Source organism: Panthera onca, chromosome D1 (genome assembly GCF_046562875.1).
Source record: "Panthera onca isolate mPanOnc1 chromosome D1, mPanOnc1 haplotype 2, whole genome shotgun sequence".
Classification (NCBI taxonomy): domain Eukaryota; kingdom Metazoa; phylum Chordata; class Mammalia; order Carnivora; family Felidae; genus Panthera; species Panthera onca.
Window position 1 is genome coordinate 105,973,939 of NC_138348.1, and position 23,044 is coordinate 105,996,982.

Consider the following 23,044-nt stretch of genomic DNA (forward strand, 5'->3'; position numbering starts at 1 on the left):
AATATCCCTGGCATCAAAATGGCAAAGTCACAATAACATGAGCCCTTTGCAGAATGGCAAGGCTTTTATTTCTATAGAACTGGGTTTGGATTCCAGGCTCAGTTGCTCACTTATCCCTTAGCTGTGTGGCCTTGGGAATGAGGCTCTTCAGCCTTAGTTTCCTCATCTATAAAAGTAAATTACAGTCCTGACACTGAACATAATAAGCTTAGCAATGAAATGTGCAAAGGGCCAATGCATGCTTCATCACATATAGAAAGGAAATAAAGTATAAGGGAGTTTAATGGTCCCCAAAGAACTTCCTAAAAGAAAATCATCTGTGCTTCACTAAAAAGTTTTTAAATGATGATTTGTAGGTGGGGAGGGTCTTGGGTTTCAGAAAGGCCGATGGCCCCAAGACTGGGAAGAGGTCATGGGCTCAAGAGGGAAGGAAAAGCAGAGATCAGACAGTCAGACAGTCTGAACGCGTACCGAACAACTTATCGGATGTACAAAGAGTAGGGGATGTTTATGAAAAACAAGCCCCCATGTCTCACTCGCTCCTATCCCAAGATCAGAGCCTTGTTTCTGAGTCAGAGCTGAAAACCAGCCTTTAGAAGTGTTATTGCTCACCAGGGGCATGTACTAGGATGATACAGCAACATTGCTTTTGAGCTCTGTGGCATTGTGACCTCATCTGGCTTAGAGGAATCTCAGAAAGACTCATTTGTGGCTTTAAGTAGTGACCAAATTGGCTAAAAGTCCCAAAGATAAAACATGTTTGACATGTTGCTTCAGGAGGAAGTTTGGAACACTTGGTGAACTTCTTGAGAAATAAGGTAATCTTGTGAAATTGGGTCATCTGGTTGCCGAATTCCTGAGATCCAGCGAAGAGAGTATGGGGGTGTGTATGTGGGGGGAGGATGGGTTGAAACTGGTTGGATGATGATGATGATGATTTCTCGAGAATCACAAAGAGAAAGAATGCATTCAGGTTCTAGAAAACTGTCCATATTCTCAATTTTGGAATGGCCCTCTACCTCTAAAAGAAAGCTTCACCTGGAAAATTATCTCACTTTCAATTTTCATTCTTTTGAAAAAGTAAGTGGGCACCCACAAGATACTACAAGCTATTGGAGGCGTTCAGTATATCAAATCAGGTAAGACACAGCCATTCCTGGATTGAGTTGACAGTCTTATGAGGATAAACTCATAGACAGCTCATGGTACAATCTAATGTGTTGGGTGCCATTTCAGAAAATTGAGCAAAGTACTGAGGATCACAGAGGACAGATCAGTCAACTCTGCCTGTGATATTCATAAACAAAGTCTTCATAGAAGAGGTAATATACTACTTCTGGTTTCTTATAATAAAGGTAATTTAGACATAAGCAGGGGAGAGATTTTAGTCAGGTGCAAAGCGTGTACAAAGAACACATAGAGTCAGAAACTGATATGGCATAGAGTCACAGGCCTAATACAGACTGGAATTTGACAAGAAGGCTGTGATGGCAGGATCTTAAACTGCAGGGTAGAGCGACAGGAGGGAGTGAGTCTACAAAGACACTTGGAGGCTAGCATTCATGCTAAGCTAGAGTGTTTGGATTTTATCTATAAATTCCAAGAAGGCCAAGAAGAGTTTTTGTTGTTTTGTTTGGTTTTCTTTATTAACCTGCCATGGGACATCATGGTTTTGTTTTTAGTCAAACACATTCAGTGGAAGAAAGATGTTTAATCAACTGCACTCAGGAGACTCTCTTAAAGTTAATGGTCTGGTCTTGGAAGAAGGGATAAACACCACCGTTAGAAGAAGTTGGAGGTAAGTCCTCACACTGAGGTGGAACAGTATACACGAATGAGAGATCAGATGTAAGGATGTTGAGACGAGCTAGAAGGAGGTCTTGATGATGGCAGCAAGATTTAATTTTGAAGGCGGGCTAAAAGACAGCACCATAAATCGATATGAAAAATAACCTCATTCTTCATTATACACATGTTCTCTTGACATGTTTTTGCTCATACAAGTGGAGGAGAGTGTGTGCACCTATTTTTTTTTTTTTTTATGTGGGCAAAGATGTTTTGCTTTAAGAAGATGAGATGGGGTCTGGTTGCAGCCTACTCGTAAGTGTAGGACATCACACGTGCCAGAGATGATCACCAAAATTCATGATCTCTTCTTTCGGGGCACATGGCTGGATTCCATGTCCTAGCTTCCATTACAGTAACGTGTGGCCCTGTGGTTGAGTGCTAGCCCCTGGAATGTGGGCAGAAGTGACATACACTGATTTCAAGCTTGACCCATAAACTTCAGGGAGCAGTCCTCCGTGCTCTGTTTCCTCCTCTGGCTGGCTGGAATGGAGACAGCTTCCATGGCATTAATCAAAGCTACAAGGTGAAGATAACAGAGTCTCCAAGAGCTTAGGTCCTCAAGTGACTTTGCAGAGGCTTTTCACCTCCTCGGTATTGTTACACGACCAAAAACATAAGCATAAGTTGAGGTCTGTTTGTTACAGAGATTACTCTACCCTATTACATCAAATTGTCACATTGATTTGTTAATTTAATGAATATCTGTTGAATATTAATCGTGCACCCAGCACTATATTGGGTGCTGGTGATGGAGTGAAGAACAAAGTATATGAACTGTCTTGCTGTCACAGAGCTTACGGCCCAGGAGGTGAACCGCAATTTAATATGTTTCAGCTCAGTGTGCCTCAATGTACTATTTTATTACATCAAAGTATACTTTTTATATTTAAAAATCCCCCTTCACATAATATTGATTTTTTTTGACTGAGAGATGCACACGTGCAAGTGGGGTGGGCAGAGGAGGGGGGAATTCCAAGCAGTCTCCACCCCAGAGCAGAGCCCGAGCCCCCACGACCTGAGCTGAAATGAAGAGTCAGACAATGCTTCACCGACTGAGCCACCCAGACGCCCCTCCCCTAACATTGATTTTTAAAAACATGATGAGTGCTATTAGTGGTTTGAGATGATTTTCGTAAATAATCAAGAACCAGCAAGGTATAGAGACAGCTGATGTGTAAGCTCTTTCCAAGTTTCTAGTCACTTTAGAAATTTTATATTTTATTAGTGTCATGGCAGAGTTTACAGTTATCTACGTGATATGATTTATGCTACCAATATCACCAGCTTAATGCTTGAGCTGACTTTTTCATTAATAGAAAACATGTTCCTTTGACATTAATAACAGTGAGAATTAATAGGCATTTATATGAACTTCTGCTTCTGAGAAAAGGTTTTTAAGCTGAGTGTGTGTATATATTAGTACAGAACAGGTCTGGGGAGGGGGGTAGACGGGGTAGGGAAGTAGCCCCTGATGGATTCCAGGTTGCATGGGTTCTGCTTGAGTTGCCCATCAGAAATTCAGGAGGTTCTGTGTCTGGTAGACAGCTGGGTTCCTGACTCGGGGGGTCTATTTGTAGGTTGGAGAAAAGAAACTAGTGGTGAGGAGCAGACTGAAAACACAAAGAGAGGGACTGATACATGGGGCTGCAGGCTTCTTTCTTACCTGGGAGAAAGGTCCCAGGAGTTGCTTGGTTCCTCTGGACACTCTCTTCAACACTCCGTGAATTCAGATACACACTTCACACTTAACACAACATACACTTCTTGCGGTGAGCACTGAGTAATGCACAGAACTGTCAAGTGGGTCAGGAGTCCAGGCACAGCCGAAGCGGGTCTCCTTCTCAGGGTCTCATACGACCACAGTCAAGGTGTTGGCTGAGACTGCAACCTTATCCAAGACAGCTTCTCTTCTGAGCTCAGGGGCTGTGGGCAGAATGCAGCTTCTGATTAGGTCAGGCTCACCCAGGATAATCTCTTCTGATCAGCTTAGGGGCCTTAATCACATCTGTAATATCCCTTCACCCTTGCCATAGAGTGTAACCTAATCGTGAAAGTAGGAGTGATTACCTATCCACAGGCCTGCCCACACTGAAGGGGAGGTGATTACACAGAGTATGCTTATCAGGAGTTGAGACTCTTGGAGGTTATCTTAGAATTCAGCCCACTACAGGGCCATGGATATATTCATTTATAGAGCAAGTATTTTTTGAGCACCTAGTATTTGACAAAGTGTTCTTACGGTACCTTTGAAGACAATAAATTCTTTTTTTTTTTTTAATCTGAGAGAGAGAGAGAGAGGGAACAAGCAGGGGAGGTACAGAGGAAGACGGAGGGAGGAACCTCAGGCAGGCTCCCCTCTCAGTGTGGAGCCTGATGTGGGGCTCGATCTCCAGACCCTGGGCTCATGACCTGAGCCAAAATCAAGAGTTGGACACTCAAATGACTGAACCACCCAGGTGCACTGACAATAAATATTTTTTAAAAAATAGAGCAGAATCAACAGGATTTGGACTGCCAGAAGTTAGCATGGCAAGTGTCTGTTTCAAGTGAGGTGTTAAGGTTTGGTTTCATGGAGAAAGAAACATCTAGCACAAGACCCCTTATAATAACCACAGTTCTCCCTTTACCTACACCCAGAGGTCTTCAGATGTTGTCTCAATTTATTTTCCCTTAATCCTTAATCTTTATTTTTGTAGGACTAATGAGGTAAATTAAAAATCCCTACATTGGATTTTATTACATGTAAGTTAAGACTCCACACACCGGGGTGAGCCAGAAGGCAAAAATCTCCTAAGCCCAAAGAAACCAGGGAAACCCGCTGCTGTTTCAAAGGGGTTCAAAGGGCAGAAATCTGTTGTTCAAAAAGGAATCCAGCAAGCTCACATTTGGTCCCATCACTGAATCGGGAGGACACTGGGCCTGCCCAGAGCACACAGTTCACTGGTTCACCAATTTCATTCATCCCATGCAATATACAGAGAACTTGTTATATGTTAGGCTTCACAATAAGCATGAAGATTTCAAAGATAAGTAAGGTACAATCTCTGATTTTGAAGAATTTACATAGAGTGAGACACAGAATCATGTACAGATAGTTCCAGTTATGGCATCCTGTCAGGAGCATCAACGGCTACTTGCTACAGAGACAAAACACTCTCCCTGGGGTATCTTAGCAGAAAAGTGGAACCAAAACCCTTAACAATTTCTAGATGAGCTCTCTAAAATGTGGCCTAAGATGATTTTGACAGATGTATAGTATTCTACAGGCCCAGGGTGGGGCTGGTGAAATAATCGCATTTACCCACAAATGGCTCCCTTGGGCTGAGCCTGGGAGAAGAAATGGTAAGCCAGTGTTGTGACTTGACCAGAGACCCCAGGAGGGAAGAGCAACAGAGTGTTCAGTATTGAAAAGTCGGCGTTTGTCTAACTGGAAAACACAACAGTACCACAGACCCTGCTACTAGGAAGCTAGGGAAACAGTAGCCTCATCAACTGTCTCGAGCGTGTTCTGTCATAGCCCTTGTGCGAGAACTGGACTGTCCACAGTCTTGTCTGCTCTGGATCTTAACGCATCAGTCCCTGAAGATTGGCATGGCCGATGATGCTGTATCTATGCGGGGACCAGGCTGCTCAAGGGCCCTTGTATTTGCTGGCTATTGCAAGGGGACAAACCATCCTGAAATACAGTGGCTTGAAACAACAGTCATCTGTTCACCCCACAGTTCTGCTGATTGGGCTCACTTGGGCAGTCTTCCTGTCTCGGCCAGGCTTGGCTGGTCTCACCTGGGGTTTTTCACAGGCTAGCAGTCAGCTGGTGGGTCAGCTGGGCTGGTGCTTTATGACAGCCTTGTCTGGGACACCAGGGCTGACTTAGGCCTCTCCACACAAGGTCTCCCCTCCCAGGCTTATCTGCAAAATGGTCAAAGGTTTGTTAAGAGCAACAAGAGAGAGATAAGGACTCATTTTTGCTATATTAATGACACTGATGACTTTGGTGCCAGTCAATTTTCTTTTTTTTTTTTTTTTAATGTTTATTTTTGAGAGAGACAGAGTGTGAGTGGGGGAGAGGGAGACACAGAATCTGAAACTGGCTCCAGTCTCTGGGATGTCAGCACAGAGCCCAATGTGGGGTTCAAACTTGGGAACTGCGAGATCATGACCTGAGCCGAAGTCAGATGCTTAACTGACTGAGCCACCCAGGCGCCCCCAGTTAGTCAATTTTCTATATAACAGCTCCTTGACCTGGGTTAATGCAGAAGTGACATTTCACCTCACCATTTCCTAAAAGCTAAGCGCAATCCAGGGACATACTTATTTTGTTTTTCCAAAGGTAGGAGACATAGGAAAGATTAAAACTCCAGGTCAGAGAGCGATTCGTCTGACATTCTTTTTGAGCAGCCTGCTGCCAGTGATGTTTACAAAGCACATTGGACTGGACGCGGGGGTAAAGCTACATGGTGCTAGCCCACGAAGATGTCAGCCTGAAGGTGAAGGGGGCCTGGAGTTTGCCCAGCTGAGAGGAAGGGGTTTTCCTCACACACAGCTGTGTGACCAGTAACCTGCTCAGATGGCTCCAGAAGTCCCTCCCTTTAGCTTTCCCTCTGCCTGACTCTTCCCACCCTCCCCCATTAGCCCTTGTGAGATTTAGTAATACAAGCTAAGCGATCATTCTCACAGAAAGGTAAACCTCCATCAAGGTCACGGGTCATTCTTCCAATGCTCTGGATTATCCTGAGATCAATGAGAATTCACTGTATATAAGTTCTGGTAGTTTCAGGGAGCTACTAAATTATGCCCCCTTTCCCTGTGAAGTGAACATATTTTATTCACCAGAAAATACCATCCAGATGTCATTGTGTTTGACAGTAATTGGTTCAACAGTATCTACCGAATACCCTTGCACCAGGCACTGTGCTGTGAGGTGGGAGCACAGGCATGGTCCTGGCCTCACGGAATTGCGGGGGGGGGGGGGGGGTGTCTCACAGAAGATGCACTGAGCAAGCATTAAAACTACCACGATTGTTAGGAAAAACTGTAAGCTGTCCTGAGAACATAAAACGGGGGGATCGCGATTCCTCTCAGGGAATCAGGGCGAGTTTCCCCAAGGAATAGCTGTTTCATGTGAGAGCTGAGGGGTAAGTAAGAATTTGTCAGGTTAAAGGGGTGGTGGAAATGGGAGACTACGTGCCCCGCAGAAGAAGGAACGTGGTATGAGTACCCAGAATCAAGGCATTCAAACAACTGGAAGAAACCTCGCTGGAAGGAAAAGAAGGCTAGGAAAGCAGCACATAGGGATGGGTGCCCATAAACCACATTAAAGTTCTTATTTCTAGTTACTGTCATTGTTGTTGTTGTTATTAGTGGTAGTAGTATTAAATCCTTCCTTCATCATTTACGAGTAAGTTTCTTTTCAAAGAATTTTTTTTTAATGCTATTTCTAATACCATTTGGGTCTGTCCATCTGTCTATCTTCAGATACACCTACTTCTCTGTCCCTTGGCCGGTCTGTGTCCCCTCAGTGTGGCCTCCTCTATGTAGTTCTTGACAATGCTGTCTTCCCGACCTTGGGAATATCTTGAGAGCAGGATCCTGGGAAACCTCACCCCTACACTCAATTTGTAGTCTCTTTGGGCAGGTTTCAATCCCTACAACTACTTTTCCCTCTAGGCTATTTGAATTAATGGTGAAAGTAAATTTTCATGAGACACTAAATGAATGTTTTACTCCTATGTAAACACCTAGAATTTAGAGCATTCTAGTAAAAAGCAAGGGGAAACCGAGCTAAGCTAAAGAGACCCCTCTCGTCGGCTTCCACTATTCGTTCCCATTAAACTCTGAATGTGTGTTACTTCCCATGGCCACCACCCTCTCCTCCTGGGGAGAGGTATCTATAAATGAAAGAAATCAGGGGAAGACTTCCAAGATGGTTTTCATTTTCCAAGGCATTGGGCTGGCTTCTTGTTAGTATTCTGGAGGCTGCTATATCAAGTAATAGACCCTGGTATTTACTAAAGAGCCTTAGGTGGTGGAAACTACCTGGGCTCAGAGGCCTTGGGTTCAAGTTCTCGTGCTCTTGGTTGCGGGATTGTGGCGTCTCTGTGCTACAGCATTTCCATTTACAAGACAGCTCCTTGTAGCCCTAAAATCATAGCTATTCACAAGCTCACATACACTTACTACCTTCTGTGTTGAAGATTCTGTGCTACTAGGTGTTGAGTATTCTAATTCACTTTGTTGGCAAATAATCAACGCCAGTTTAAAGTCCACACTTAGAGTCACTTCACGGCGTGACATGTTCATCTCTGTCAGGATTGGTTAAAAAGTTCTACGTCTAAAGAATGTGCACTTCAGTGCCATGGAATAAGACAGAGTAGGGACTTTGCTTTTCCTTCTGACTTGAATCAGCTTTGGCCTGTTTTTTATTAAGGTGTGAAAGATTGATGCCGGCCACTTAATTTACCTCAGATGGTGCAATCCAGTTTGTACCAGTGGATGACCTCCACTTGGAAGATACAGGATTTTTTAGAAAATAATACCAACTGGAAGAGAACAGAAGGAAGGCAAGAAATTTCTCTTTTGTCTTTATTGCGTCCAAGTGAAAATTCGGCCAAACGATAACCATTATTTACCACAGAGCTACTGTGGTTTTTATCCCTCCAAAATGTCACTTGATTATCTTGATACAGCACAATGCTACTTTATTGTCTTGCTACAAGGCAGGGTCCCTGCCCTAATCACAATAGAGAAACATATTTGATCAGCCTCTTTTTCAAGCTGCACTTCCTATAAAGCAGCTACTGAATTATCTGAAACTGACATGAAGCCATCAGCCAAATAATGCAATAATGCACTAAAAAAATATTTCCTGAAAATAAAAGGTCATCATTGACATTTAAGAGATGGTGGGAACATGAAGGCTTGGGTACATTCTCTAATGTGTACAGGGTGGGTGTGGTGAGAAGAGGGGTTGATTCTTGAAATAAAATCAACTGCTATCAACAACTCTGAGTCACTAGCAAAAACAAATGACATGTTTTCTGTGATCCTTGCAACATCTCGTAAATTGACCCTAATCAACAGAAAGACCGGGTGTTGTACAGGGTATTCCCTAATTTCTTCTTTTATTTAGCAGACGTTTATGGGAACTCTCTACTGTGGCAGGAACAACGGCTGCTGCTCAGGGCTGGGCAGGCAAATGTGACTAAGAACTCAGCTCCACAAAGAGCCTGGAAGATCTAGAAGTTTCTTACAACAGCGTGAGATATGTGATAAGACCTTATGTACATATGTGCTTGGCCTGGGAGTCAAAAAGCAGTAAAAGGTTATCTCTCGGAGTGCCAGAGGTATTTATGATAATAAGTATCATAGCTAACCAGAAGCTTCCCTTAAAGGCACAACCCAGAAATTGCAAGAATGGCTTTCTCTCATAGCCCATTGGCCTCAACTTACTCTGACTGCAAAGGGTGCTGGGACATAAAGTCTCCAGCTGAACAGCCATTGCCCCTTAAAACACTGGAGTTTCTATTACCAAGAGGAGCAAAGGGGAATGACAGTTCTAAAGGGGGAACAGTGGGCAATTTCTGCACCCATCATTTTTATTCCGAGCTTTCTTGAGATACAATTGACATACGACACTGTATTAGTTTAAGGTATACAACGTAAGCACCTGACATATTCAAAAATATTCAGTATATATTGCATATGTACAATATGATCACCACAATAAGTCTAGATGGCACCCATCACCTCACATAGTTACAATTTTTTTCTTGTGATGAGAACTTTTAAGATCTTCTCTGTTGGCAACTTTAGATGATACGCTACAGTGTTGTTAACTGCAGTCGCTGTGCTGTATATCAATCCCCAGGACTTCTTTATCTTATAACTGGGAGTTTGTACCTTTTGATCATCTTTACCCATTTCACCCACCTCCCACCTGCCTCTGGTGACGACCAATCTGTTAAGTATTTGAAGGGATGGCTGAGAGAATCACTTAGAACCTCAGGAATGGAAGCAAATCCAGGGGTCATCTGATAGCCTCTCTGGGGATATTTGGACTTTCTCTTCAGTATTCCCATCCGCCTCTCCCCCAGCACACTCAGGGGGTCACCTACCTGTTTGGGCACTGGCAGGGATGTGGCTTGTTTGCAATACTGCTCTTCCCGGCACATTAACTGAAAAGAAATGAGCCCTACCATTAGAAGCTATCGTCACCCTGTTTATATCATCAGTTCTCAGAAGCTGGATCTTAAAAATGAGAAGTGACACTGTAATGGGATTAACGCATCAGCTAATGTAATGGGCTCCTTGAGTCAAAACTAAAAGCCATTTAGGAGAAGCACATGAAAGCCATCCATCTAGTAAGGAAAATGTCTCTTCTGAATCCTCAGCAAAATTGGGATTAGAGGGGGACCGCTAAGCTGCAGGGGGTACACCCTTTAGAGGTTTCTTTCTAGACAAGAATTGTGGAATGGGCTCTGCCATGTCCCTGGTTTACTGATCTTCATAATGAGCACTAGAGACAGAACCCTAAGTGACTGCTGAGCCCCCATCCATTGACCTTGACTATCCTCAAAGGAGATACACGGAACAGAAGACACTAAGTAGCCGAGTTCCTTACATCTTTTGCAGACCTTCCCTCTCCAGAAAAATAGGAGCAAGAAGCTTGAAGGCAAGATATGCTCCTTAAAAAACAAACAAACAAAAAACTTTGCTATTTGCATATACGCTGGTGAATCCTTTAATGAAAGCAATTTGACATTCTAAGGTGTTTTCTCTAATGGCACACATGCACTTCTGTTTCTGATAGGCTGGAAAGTAGGGTATTATCAGAAGATCTGGCACAATGTTGGGTGGATTGTGTGCATAGTTTTAATTGAATTCTCATTTTATTTTTAACTTCCAGAACAGATGGAGTCTGGGGACCAAAATAATCCCACTCTTCCATAAGTCCTTGAAAATGAGTGGCTGTGATCCCATCCATCATTTGATCGGCATTTATATAGATCACCTACTCTATGCCTCGTGTCTGGGCTGCAAAGGAGAGCTATTTTTGTTGCAATAGTCCTGTTGTGGGATTAGCGCTTTAAAGGTTTCAGCGATGGTCACTGCTGGAGCAGAAATGGGTAAATTACAAGTAGGTACAGGAACAGGATGTGACCATCAGGTGGAGGAGGAGGCTCGCAGGACAGTGAACAACCAGCTGGCTGTGGCTGGCTAACTAAGGCCGCTGAAGCGACTCAATGAGCTCGGTAAAGAACACCAAGGTCCATCAGTGATACTGCTCCAGGAAGCCATAAGGAGGAGCTGCTGACAGAATGCCTCGTGTCGGCCATCCCTGCTGAAGGGACAGAGAAGGCTGTAGGTAGAAGACGGGGCTCCAAAGAGCAGGTGGGCACAGGAACTGAGATGATGGACCCAAAATTATTTAATCTGAGCATCAGCTTATAGACCAGAGAGATATAACAAAGAGATAGCAAGTAACGAGGAATCTTCTAGCAGGAATCAGATATTCTGCAAGTATTTATTGGCACCTGTCCGGCTGGCAAGGAAAGGGGTTGTAAAACCACAGGAATATTTATGGGGCTGACACGGGATAAACCCTCTCCTCTGGCTCAAGCTCGCTCTAGGAATACCTCCTGGGCCAGGAAATGACCCGGGAACCGGAGGAATGTACCAGCCTGGGGCTGTTGAAGATCCTCCAATCTCAGCCTTGCAAACTGGGTGACAAATCGTGCCGCCCTCTGGCCCCTGCCCTCTTGTCCTACCCAGGCTGTGCAGCAAGAGCACACAGACCTTCTCCTCTGACATCACTGTCCTCCCCCTCCTCGTCACACCTCGGCCGGAGGCCCACTCTACCAGACAGGCTAGCCACAGGCAGCTCTGGGGGTCCTGGCCATCCAACAGCTGCCCTCTCCTGGGGCAAGTGACTTGGCTTGGGCATGACTTCAGGCCATTTTCTGAACAAACACTCCCTCAGCACCCTGTGCCGGGTACTGCTTGCTTTAAGCACCTTACAACATTAACTCACTTCAAGGGTACACTTATCTCGATGAGGACAGAGAAAAGTACAGAATTGTGGGACCGTTATATTGTCCCCCTGAAACTACTATAACACTGTGTTAATTATACTTGAATAAAAATATCAAAAAAGAAACCCCCTCTCTGCAATAGGTCATTTTGTTATTTCCTTTTGACAAATGAGGCAACTGAAGCACAGTGAGGTTAAATAGATTACCTAAGCTGGGCGTGAGCTTCTAGAGTGGGTGCTCAGCCTCAGAGATCCTGGCAGCCCCCCCGCCCCCCGCCCGAGGAGGCAGCACAGTCCCGCCACCAAGCCTTCCGGGGGACAGAGCAGGCTGTTAGGTCATCTGTTAGGTCAGCACTGTCTCCGAAATCCACGCACTCCTGCATGAGAAGGGTTCCCCATCTTTCTCTCTGATCAGGACCAACTTTCCCTCTCGTTCTTCCTCCCTTACCTCCCCTGAAAATGAGATTTTTGCTCATGATTATTATTTGGGGTGGGGGATCCCAGGGAGCAGAAAATTGTCATAGGAACAGCAAGTGGTCTGCCCTGTGTTTCAGGAGGGAAAAGAGGTCGGTGCTGCCTTGTCTTAGATAACGTTTTAGATCTGGCTCTCGGGGGGTGCTGACAGATGGGCCCAAGATGCTTGCTTGATGTGACACTGTTTCGTTTCTCCCTGAAAAGTATTCAGTTAAGCTCTGCTTGGAAGGGAGGATCTGTCCTTTCCCTTCCCCCCCCCCCCCCCCCCCCGCCGCCCCGGGGCAATCCACAGGACAAAATCGTCAGCAACGTGTCTTGTGGCCTGAGCTGTTTGTCCGGTATAACCCCTGCAAACTGGGGGTGAGGGTGTGGAGGTGGGGGACGTGTGCTTCAACAGAACCAGCCACACACGCTCACACATCCCGACACCCTCATCCCCCTCCCGGCCCGCCTTGGAGACAGCGTTCTGGGGAGCAGCCATAGACACCACTTCCTTTCGTCAACCATCCACCTCAAGGGCCTGCCAGCCCATGGCCAAGTCCCACCCAGCAGAGGTGCTCCCTCCTCCTGTGGACCACCTTTAGCTACAGAAACACTGAGAAGAAATAGAAAATTTAAAACTAAATCCGTGCTTTCTTTTTATACCCTGGGTCTGATCAAATGCCTAGGCACAGCACCCTTCTCATTGAATCTATACACAAGGAAGGCATTTGGGACACGAGATGTATTATATCCTATTTAGAGCAAACCTACAAAGGGCAGAGAAAGGGGAGGGGAGCTGATTCTTCTAAATCAGCTTGTCTGTCTCTTATTCCTACTAATTTGGGAGATTACAGGAGGCAGCAGGTCACCCACTGCTGAATTCCCAGGTCCTGGTGCCTGGTAAGCACTTGGTCAATATTCACTGAAAGACAATGGCCTGACTTTCAATATGAGTAACCAAGGGAGTCCACTAGTTTCCCAGCACAACAGCCTGATCCATTCTTTCCTTTTCCAAACTTCCTTCTCAAGAAGCAGCTCAGAACTACCTGAGCTGTGGTACCTCTCAGGCTGTGTACATGGATTACCCCTGGGGCCCAGAAGGAACCACAAGGCAGGGACGACATCATGGCAGCAAATCACCAATCCAGGGCAAGGACACATCGAGAAACCGCAGCCACCAAATTGACTCCCTAAGTAAAGATATATTCAGAGTTGAGAGGCCAGGTCCAAGTCAAAGTCACAAACAGGAGACACAAAGTAGTTCTTCCATCCCAGGGCACAGAATTCAAACTGAGATGGGGAGCCTGAGCAAAATCCAGAGGTCTGCAAGGAAAACTGAACGTGCCCCAAATTAATCTTAGTATGTCAAACACATTCGAAACTGATCTCATCCACTCCCCTCTTGAAGCTTTGTTCTCATCCTCAGAATCCCCCATTTCTGTGGAACCTCACGCATTCAATTCCTTGCAGGAGAAGCCAGGGAACATCCCTGATTCCTCACTACGTTCCAGAGATTTTACCTGTTAAATGTTTCTGGGATCTGCCCTTCCTTCGACACCTGCTAAATGCTTCTGGGTTGCGTCCGACCTCTGTACTTGCTTCTGTGATTCATGCCCTAGTTAGAGACGATTTCTCTCCTCTGGGTTACATTACCACCTGTCCTCCGGGCCTGGCCCTCCCAACGCCTCTTTCTCTAGACAGAATGATCTTTCCAAAACACCCATCTTCCCCAGTCACTTAAATAGAACCCAATCACACAGAGAATTGGATTTAATTAGCGTGCCCTACAACGGCTCTGTGGCACTAACCTCCAGCCTCCTCTCCCATCCTCATTCTTGATGCTCCAATAATGTGATGATCCGTGGTCCCCACACCAGCTCGTCTGTTCGTGCTCCCATGACTTCTCTCTTGCTGTCTCTCTGCCCAACTTCTCACCTTCTTTTAAACAGTTCTGTGGCTTCAATTTTTTTCTTTACTAAATTATTAAAAGCTCTGCTTTTAAAAAAAAATCAGTCAACTGCTATTTCTGGTAAAATGCTACACTTTGTATCCCCAAAACCTGGGTGATGCAGAACAGCTAGAAACACTGAGTGAAAACTTTCTTTTTCTTTCTTTCTTCTTTTTCTTTGCCATAAGGTAAAATTATTATTTGGGAAAAATTTAGAAACATTTACACAGCAGAGCATATCTATCCTAAATGAAATCACATAAGAAAGAGATTACAAAACAAGAAACAAATGGTTGCAAAATGTCAACTCCCCTCAAGTGATCTGTGAGGTTAGGGCTGACCTCGTAAAACTTTACTGAGTTTAGCCTGGGATATTGTTTTGTTCAGGTTTTTCTGGTGTGTATGTGTGTTATTTAAAAAACTCATCGAAATTTATTAAAGTAAATGCTACATTACTCTGACAGATTTCTAATGACAGCTCCTCACATATGGGAATGGTCTTTGTTGTTTTAAGTCTCCACACAGTCATATCAAACTTCAGTGGTGGTTTGAGCCACAGTGGATCTTTTTTTCCCAAACAAAATATCACACTTACACCATCTGATTCTGTCCAATGAGGTGGAAATACTATGTTCATAAGACTCATATCAGTATTCTTATAAATGTATTATGAGTGTATTCTATATTCTAAAACACTACCTTAGGAAATAAAATTCTGTCAAACTTTAATAAGAACAAATGTAGTATCAGTTAAGTAATAGCAGTGAGACTAAAAGGAGGCTAAGTCAAAATTGCTTATAGAGAGAAAAAGCAGGAAAATGTTCTGCTGACTCCAACCTGTGTGTGAGCCTGGACCCTGTGTCCTCCCAGCTTATGTCCTCCTGAGGACCAGGTGATGCAGGGGCGCCCTGCCTGTCTCAGCCTCTGTCCGGGGCTGCTCGTTCAACAGTACAGGAAAATGGGCCACTCGAAAGAAGCTGGCATATTGTGCAGGGGAGGTCCAGTGAGATGGGTCGAGAGGAAACGGCCGGCCGTGTACTTGATCCCAGCCGCCACACAGGTGACCCCACTCTAATCAGCAGCCCCACCTAGACAGCTCGTAGACAAGGGGCTTCCCTGGACCAGTGAAGTGACCTGTTGTCTCAGAAACATTCATGAGACTGAGGTGGTTATATCTTGGCTCGTCTGTTTCACTTGCAAACTTTGATGGTGACCTTCCTGTTAGCACTCATATCTTTCCAACCGAAATGTTGTTTTCTGGGCCCTGCTCACAGCCAGGAACCTGTTCTAACCAATCCCCCACCCCCACAACCGAGGATGGCTCGGCTTGGCTCAGGGCCTGCAACCTAGGACCTTTCCTTCTGCAAGTTAAGCTCCTCTTTTCTGACTGGGCTTACAGTGAGAATTGGGCAACATCTTCTAGGTTACACAGTTGAGTCTGTTCAGTGACCCTGACTGCAGAGGGCTCTCCAAACTTTTCCAAACCCTGAAGACCTACCTAAACTAACTTGTGAGAACACAGTCACTCATGAGAGAAAAGTGCTTTCTGTTTCAGAACGAGTGTTAGCATCAAGGATTCACTTTCTGAGGGCAAGTTTGTGCTTTGACTCTTGGCTACAGACTCAGCCAAAGAATAAAGAGAAATATAAAACTGTTTCAGCATTGGAAGCTCCATCAGCTTTCCAGTTGGGCTGAAGTCAGTGGTTAAATGAGTCTCCTGGAGATCACTTATCTCAGCAGAGGTAGAAATGGGTTTCTTTTCTTAAGTTGGCCATGAGCCTTCGGTGCACTGCTTTTTGAGGCCTATTCTACACTGTGGGCAGCTGGCTTGGGGTCTGGAATCTTGGGGTTCAGGGAGAGATGTAGGTTTGGAAACTGCTTCCTTGTCGCCTCTTCCCTCTACCATATTGTGGAAACATGAGCTCCAAAGTTGAGATCAATGGCAAGAACCCTCTGCACAAGCCGGCAGCTGCTTGGCCCCCTCACAGTGCCACAGGGAGTGCAGATTTGGCAGAAGTTCCCCAGCCCATTGATCTCAGAATCCAAGGGGGCCATTTATGACTTGTCGGGCTGTGTTCTTTCTCCTTCCCTCGGATCTTCAGGCATTTAAAATCCTCGTGAGGCAAATAAAGGGGTATGCGATTGAAACCACCTTCGTGAAAAGCTAATGGGTGCTGTAGGGCCTCTTTCTACCCCAGAGCTCCCAACCACCTTCCTGTCACCCGCCACCCCACTCTGTTCCTTCAGTGAGCATTTATGGGGAGCATATTAGGTACAAGGTGCAATGGTAGGTTCCGTGGGAGACACCTCTCTCTCTAGGCCTTCCTGTTCTCCACAGAATCTTCTTTACCACTAATTTCCCCCTTTGGTTAATCTGAAAGCTTCTGCTGAGAGTCGTGCTTTTACACAAAGCCCGAGCGCCCCTGGAGGGTGGCAGAACTCTGTGAAATGTTCCAAGCTGTGCTCAGTAGAAACATTCCATTCAATCTCTCAGTCTTTATCACAAGAACATTACAAGCTGTTCCCATCAAGTGCAGTCCAGCCAGAGTGAACGGAAGCAGCAGTGTGGGGCTTATCAGACACCCCCTGCCTATTGCCTCCATTTGGACTTAGACCTTGAGGGGGTGAACAATGCCACTCTGTCCTCACAGTGGTCTTGGCCATGGCAGCATAGGAGGGGTGCTTCTGTGTTCCTACAAGGTAAAATCTGCCTCACAGTCATGTTCATCCATTTGCTTCAGGGAGGACAACGGTTTTATCAAGAGCTACAGAATGCAAAAATGTGAGAACCAGTGTTCTGTAAGTTATTTGGGTTAAATCTCGTAATGGTATCTCTGACTACGTCATTTAGATGACTGTGGCCTCCGTTTCTCATTTAAGCAAAGCCAGAAGTATGACAATACCTGACTTCAAGATATACCACAGGGGCACCTGGGTGGCTCAGTCAGTTAAGTGTCCGACTTCGACTTGGGTCATAATCTTGCTGCTTGTGAGTTCAAGCCCCGCATTGGGCTCTGTGCTGACAGCTCAGAGCCTGGAACCTGCTTCAGATTCTGTGTCCCCCTCTATCTCTGCTCCTCCTCTGCTCACGCACTCTCTCTCTCAAAAATAAATGAACATTAAAATTAGTATATAGATATAGATATAGATATAGATATAGATAGATATACCACAAAGCTGGTGCACCTGGGCGGCTCAGTCAGTTAAGCATCCGACTTTGGTTCAGGTCATGATCTCACAGTTTGTGAGTTCAAGCCCCTCATTGGGCTCCGCACTGTCAGTGTGGAACCTGCTTGGGATTCTCTCTCTCTTCCTCTCTCTCTCTGCCCCTCCCCCACTTGCTTGCTTGCTCTCTCTCTCTCTCTCTCTCTCTGAAAATAAACTTAAAAGATATACTACAAGCTGTAATAATCAAAACTATGGTACTGGCACCAAAATGGACATAGCTTAACAGAACAGAATAGAGGATCCAGAAATAAATCCATGATTGTATGGTCAATTAATCTACACCAAAGCAGGCAAGAAAATGTAATGAGGAAAAGACAGTCTCTTCAATAAATGATGCTGGGAAAACTGGACAGCTCCATGCCAAAGAATGAGACTGGCCCACTTTCTAATACCATACACAAAACAAACTCAAAATGGATTAAAGACTTAAGTATAAGACTTGAAACCATAAAACTCCTAGAAGAAGTAATTGACATCAGACATAGAAACATAATATCTGACATCTGAAACATTTTTCTAGATATGTCTCCTCAAGCAGGGAAACAAAAGCAAAATTAAACTATTAGCACTACATCAAAATAAAAAGCACTTTTTGTTTTAATGTTTTTATTTATTTTTGAGACAGAGAGAGACAGCGCATGAGTGGGGAAGGGGCAGAGAGAGAGGGAGACACAGAATCTGAAGCAGGCTCCAGGCTCTGAGCTGTCAGCACAGAGCCTGACGCGGGGCTCAAATTCATGGACTGTGAGATCATGACCTGAAGTCGGACGCTTAACCGACTGAGCCACCCAGGCGCCCCAAAATAAAAAGCTTTTGCACACCAAAGTGAAAACATTAGCATGTTTTAGGAATTCTCTAAGCTTGGTGCCTGATACAATATCTGGCACTTTATGCATACTCAAAGAATATGTTTCTTGAATAAATATGTTGATTAGGACATGAAACATGATATATAAGGAGCATAATGCACTTTGGAGGTCACAGCATGAGTTCAAATGTTAGAAATGCCTGAGGGACAACCAGCATAGGTGACCAGCTGACAGCTGGAAATGTGAGTCTACAGGTCAAGAGAAAGACTGGGGTGGGCTCCCCTCTTCCACGAAGGCCATCTATGGTCCAGCCTTCCCAAGCGCAGTGTGATATGCTTGTGCATACATCTTGCAGTTGCTATCTGTGATGATTCTCATTTATCGCCATCTTGAGAGTGTGAGCTCCTTGAGACCAGGGGCTATATTGCGGATCAATTTTATCCCCAGGACTAGGATGGTCCATGGTACAAGGCAGATACTCAAGAATGTTTGTTGACTGAATTATCAAATGAATCCTGAGCATGGTTCTTGGCCCACCCTCTTTCCCTACATCCAAATTTTGAGAAGATCTGTCTATTCTGCTCCTCTCTCTTGGGCCTCATGAAGCTTACTTGAGCTTTGACAATAGCCTCTGATGAGTCCATTTGCTTCCAGTCTTGTCCCTGCTCCCAAATTCATCTTTGACTCCCCCCTCCATATGCCCCCCCCCCTCCCCCTACTAAAATGGCCATGCTAAATCAAGATCTGCTTCAGGTAGCTTTGCAGATTAGAAGCCTGGAACAGTTCCTCATTTCTTTTGAGATAAAACCCAACCCCCTCCCTGAGGCATGCAAAGCCCTTTAGAATCTTGCTTCTGCTTATACCCCCTTCACCCCATTTGCCAGGCTCTTGATATCAGGGAAGCTTAGGTTTCTGGCTCAACTACTTATTCACAGAAGTTCAAGGGCAACTTTTTTCATCTGGACAGCAATTCATCAACTACAAAGCGGGTAAGCTACCACTTCCTATTTCTGAGATTATCATGAGGACCAAATTATTAAAAAAACAAAACAAAACAAAACATGTAAGGTGCTTAGCAGAGTAACTAGTACATAGTGAGGGTTAAATCAATGTTTGCTATTACTTTTATTATTATGGACACCTTTTTCAAAATATTTCTTGCTCACTCTCCTTTGTGCCCATCATAAACTGTTTCTCCTTTCTTCTCTTTGTCTAATTCATTTCTCAAGATGTAAGACTCAATTCATATTTCATTTAATCAAAGAAGCCTTTCTTGAGCCTACCATCTTACATAAAGTTTTATGCATTCCTCAAGAACTATGTGCCTACCTCTATTTATTCCAGTGTTTTATAAGTGGATATTTTAAGTTTATTTATTTATTCTAAGAGAGACAGAGAGAGAGCACAAGTGGGGGAGGGGCAGAGAGAGAGGGGAACAGAGGATCCGAAGCAGGCTCTGCACTGTCAGCACAGAGCCCTATGCGGGGCTTGAACTCACGAACCATGAGATCATGCCCTGAGCTGAAGTTGGACGCTTAACCGACTGAGCCATCCAGGCACCCCTATAAGTAGTTTTCTTTATAAACAGTTACTAAATGAATGAAAATTAGTTACTCGTCTCATCTACCTGTTCTACTATACCATGAGACCCTCAAAAGCAAGAGGACATTTCATATAGTGTCTAGCATAAGTATTCAATTAATGCTTTATGTAGGGAAGAAGGAAGGAAGGGAGAGAGGAGCCTTTAAGAGAGGTGGGGAATGTGGGGGGGTAGGAGTTCTTTTAACAAATTAATGTTCAATTCTAGAGATGCTGAGATGACTAGCAAACAGATAGGTTTAGGGTCTAGAGTTCAAGAGAAAGACCAGGAGCAGGTACAGACTTGGGAGATGCAGTATAAGGGTGGTTCAAGGCCCAGGAGTGAACACAATAGCCTCGGGAAGATGTCCAGAAGCAGGGGAAGACAAGGAAGGACTGACTCCTGGGATGCACCATATTTCAAGGGCAGGCAAAAGAATGCCCAGCAAAGGAGAATGTGCTTCCCTCCTTGAACCTAGGTATGGTTTCAAGATCCCTCACTTGTGACCTGAATAACTAAGATTTCAGGATGCAGAACATTCCATCTCTCCTTCAAGGGGTGACAAACTAGGTTAAGTAAATGTTATTGAGTCATATGCCAAACAGCTGTGTCCTTCTCCAGTCCAATTTCTCACCGCTGTTCCATAGGAGACTTGGCCAGGTCTCCCCTCTCTCCCCACTTACATGCTCTGTTTCCTTCCTCCTCCTCCACCCCCACTATTCAATCGTGGAGTCTTTGCTTATGCTAATCTTCTCATCTAAACTCTCCTCGTTCTTCTCTATTTATCCAAAATCCTTAGCCTCCAATGTTTCTCCAAAGATCCACTCCCTCCATGGAGCCTTCCTTGGTCATTCCAGTTCACAGTGACATCCCTGTCCTCTCATGTCTGGATTTGTGGTACCCACACTTACACTGTCTTGTTTGTTGGCTTGGTTGTTCTTAAACTGACCCACCTCCAGAAAAGAAGCTATGTCCTAAGACATAGTCTTAGGTCATAACTCACAATTCATAACCAGACAGTGTATGCACATTCTTGTCTCCCTTACTCTGGGAACTTTTTACCCACTGCTTTTCTAGAGACTTCTGGGCTGGCCTGAGAGTAGAGTTCTGACTTTGGCCTGGGTGGTCTGGCATCATCTGGATGAGCAGGACAGCTACTGTGGCCTCGAAAGCTGTCCTGTGGCCTCAAAGAGTTAAAACACCTCTTGCAGGGTTCAATTTCCAGAGAGGCAGCTCTTTCAAAGTCAAAGTTAGCAGAGATGATTCATTCCTAAATCAGACAATTCAGTTAAATGCAGGACAAAGAAGGAATGTTGGCAAATAGAATGTTTTCTCTTTTAAATGGGTTAAGTTGGTGACTTAGGGACACAAACAGGACTCTTCATCCTGGTAACCCTGGAGTCTGACATACAGAGTCTGGCTATTGGGGACAAATGTACCCACGGGCTGGGGAAGAGAGGGCTGGGCAAATTCCAGGTAGGACCACTCCATCTGGTCATGGACGAGACAGGTGGCTGGTAGATGTAGCCCCTTAGCTATAACTATCCCCGGGGCCCCATCTGCACACTCAAACTGTGTGCCAAACCAAGAACAGGCAAGTCCCAGACACTAAGACCAAGGCCCAGGCCTCCCACTTGGCCTGAACTCTAATAAGTTCATAGAATGCTAGGTGTTCCCAGAGCTAGATTTCCATTTCATTTCATTTCTTACGAAAATCCCTTTCGGAATGACCTATTTAAGACAGCCTCAGTCAGGGCCAGTCCTGCTTTCCAGAGAGACTGCATTGCCAAATGGAGCACGTGTCCAAGGAAGAGGGGACAAAAACATTAGCTGCCACTGAGTGGGTGATGTCAGGGTGCCAGACAAGGCAGTAGGGCACTTATGAACACCATCAGTGATAGGAAAAGTGGGCGTCATTACATCCATGTTGCAGAAAAGCAAACTGGTTCAGGTAAGCCAGACGTGTTTTCAAAGCCCAACCCCACTATTTTCATTTAAATCTTTCCTGAGGGCCTACAGTGTGCCGAGCATTGATCTGGGGATGCTACATCAGTGAATAACACAGAGAAGACCCCTGCCATCACTGAGTTTACGTTTTGTAGAGCAGTAGGAAGGGAAGGGAGGGAGGGACCAATCAAGCAAGTGATAACATAATTTTAAATGGGGCAGTTACGAATAAAAACAAAGGGATGATTAGGAGAGGGGCTGGTAGCCACATACGCTTTAGATACTAATGTGTCCTGGGTCACAAACAACTTATTTGCTGGAAAAAGCTACTTAACTTCTCTGGGTCTCAGCATTCTCATCCAGGCAGTGGGTATACTAATTGTGCCTGCCTCATGGTCACTGTGAAGATGAGTGAGCTGTGAAGTTCCAGGCACACAGCAGGCACTTGGTAAGAGCTGGCTCATTATTATTATTAGATTCAGTGACTTATCCCAAATCATTCCAGGTCACCTCCTGCCTCCAAGGACCAGTGCATGCTCCGGGGCTGGCATCAAGGGCTGCTTCTTTTTCTTCAGTCTTGGAGGGAGCACACAGGCTTCAAGGACAGAAAGATCTGAGTTCAGATCCACCTCCATCCCTTTGTACCACTTTGACCACAGGAGGTTACTAAACTTTCCTGAACCTCTGCCATCTGTAAAATCCCATTACTATGAGGCATCTCTCCAAAGTGGTGCCAAGATTATTCCCTCGTGAGATGAACGTGTGCTGAGTTCTTACCAGGTACTGTGCACATTTAGTGCTCGCGACAGAAGTTCCCTCCTTCCTTTCACTATGAAGGGCATACCACTAGCACAGCCCAGGATTAAATGATCTGGTCTCCCATGAGTTCGGAATATGGTTATTGTACCTGTCGCCCGTGAGGGATTGGAAGAGAATGATGGCAAGTCTGGATAATGCCGGTGGGCACGGTGTTCATTCATTTGACACACATTCTTCAAGTGTCCTTTGTGTGCTATGTCTGGGATTATCTAGATGACCAGAGCTCCGTCCCTGCCCTCCAAGACTCATGGTCTATGATGACAACAACTTAGGGCTGTGTTAGAGGGGTGTAAGTAAGATACTTTGGATGCACAGAGGAAAAACATGCTTAATTCCATCTAGAGAGGGCAGGAAAGGTTTTATGGAGGAAGTAACATTTG

At 45.0% G+C, this 23,044-nt stretch overlaps 1 long non-coding RNA gene across 2 annotated transcripts; it reads left to right on the forward strand.

Moving 5' to 3' along the window:
* The first annotated feature begins 701 nt into the window (after positions 1–701).
* Positions 702–8,402, forward strand: LOC132660834 (uncharacterized). Of its 2 annotated transcripts, none has more exons than XR_009601927.1 (5): positions 702–818; positions 1,082–1,139; positions 1,237–1,322; positions 1,683–1,798; positions 8,276–8,402. It is a non-coding gene; the product is annotated as an uncharacterized LOC132660834 (long non-coding RNA). The 2 variants fall into 2 exon arrangements; XR_009601926.2 differs by lacking the exon at positions 8,276–8,402 and adding an exon at positions 2,190–2,471.
* The last annotated feature ends 14,642 nt before the right edge of the window (positions 8,403–23,044 follow it).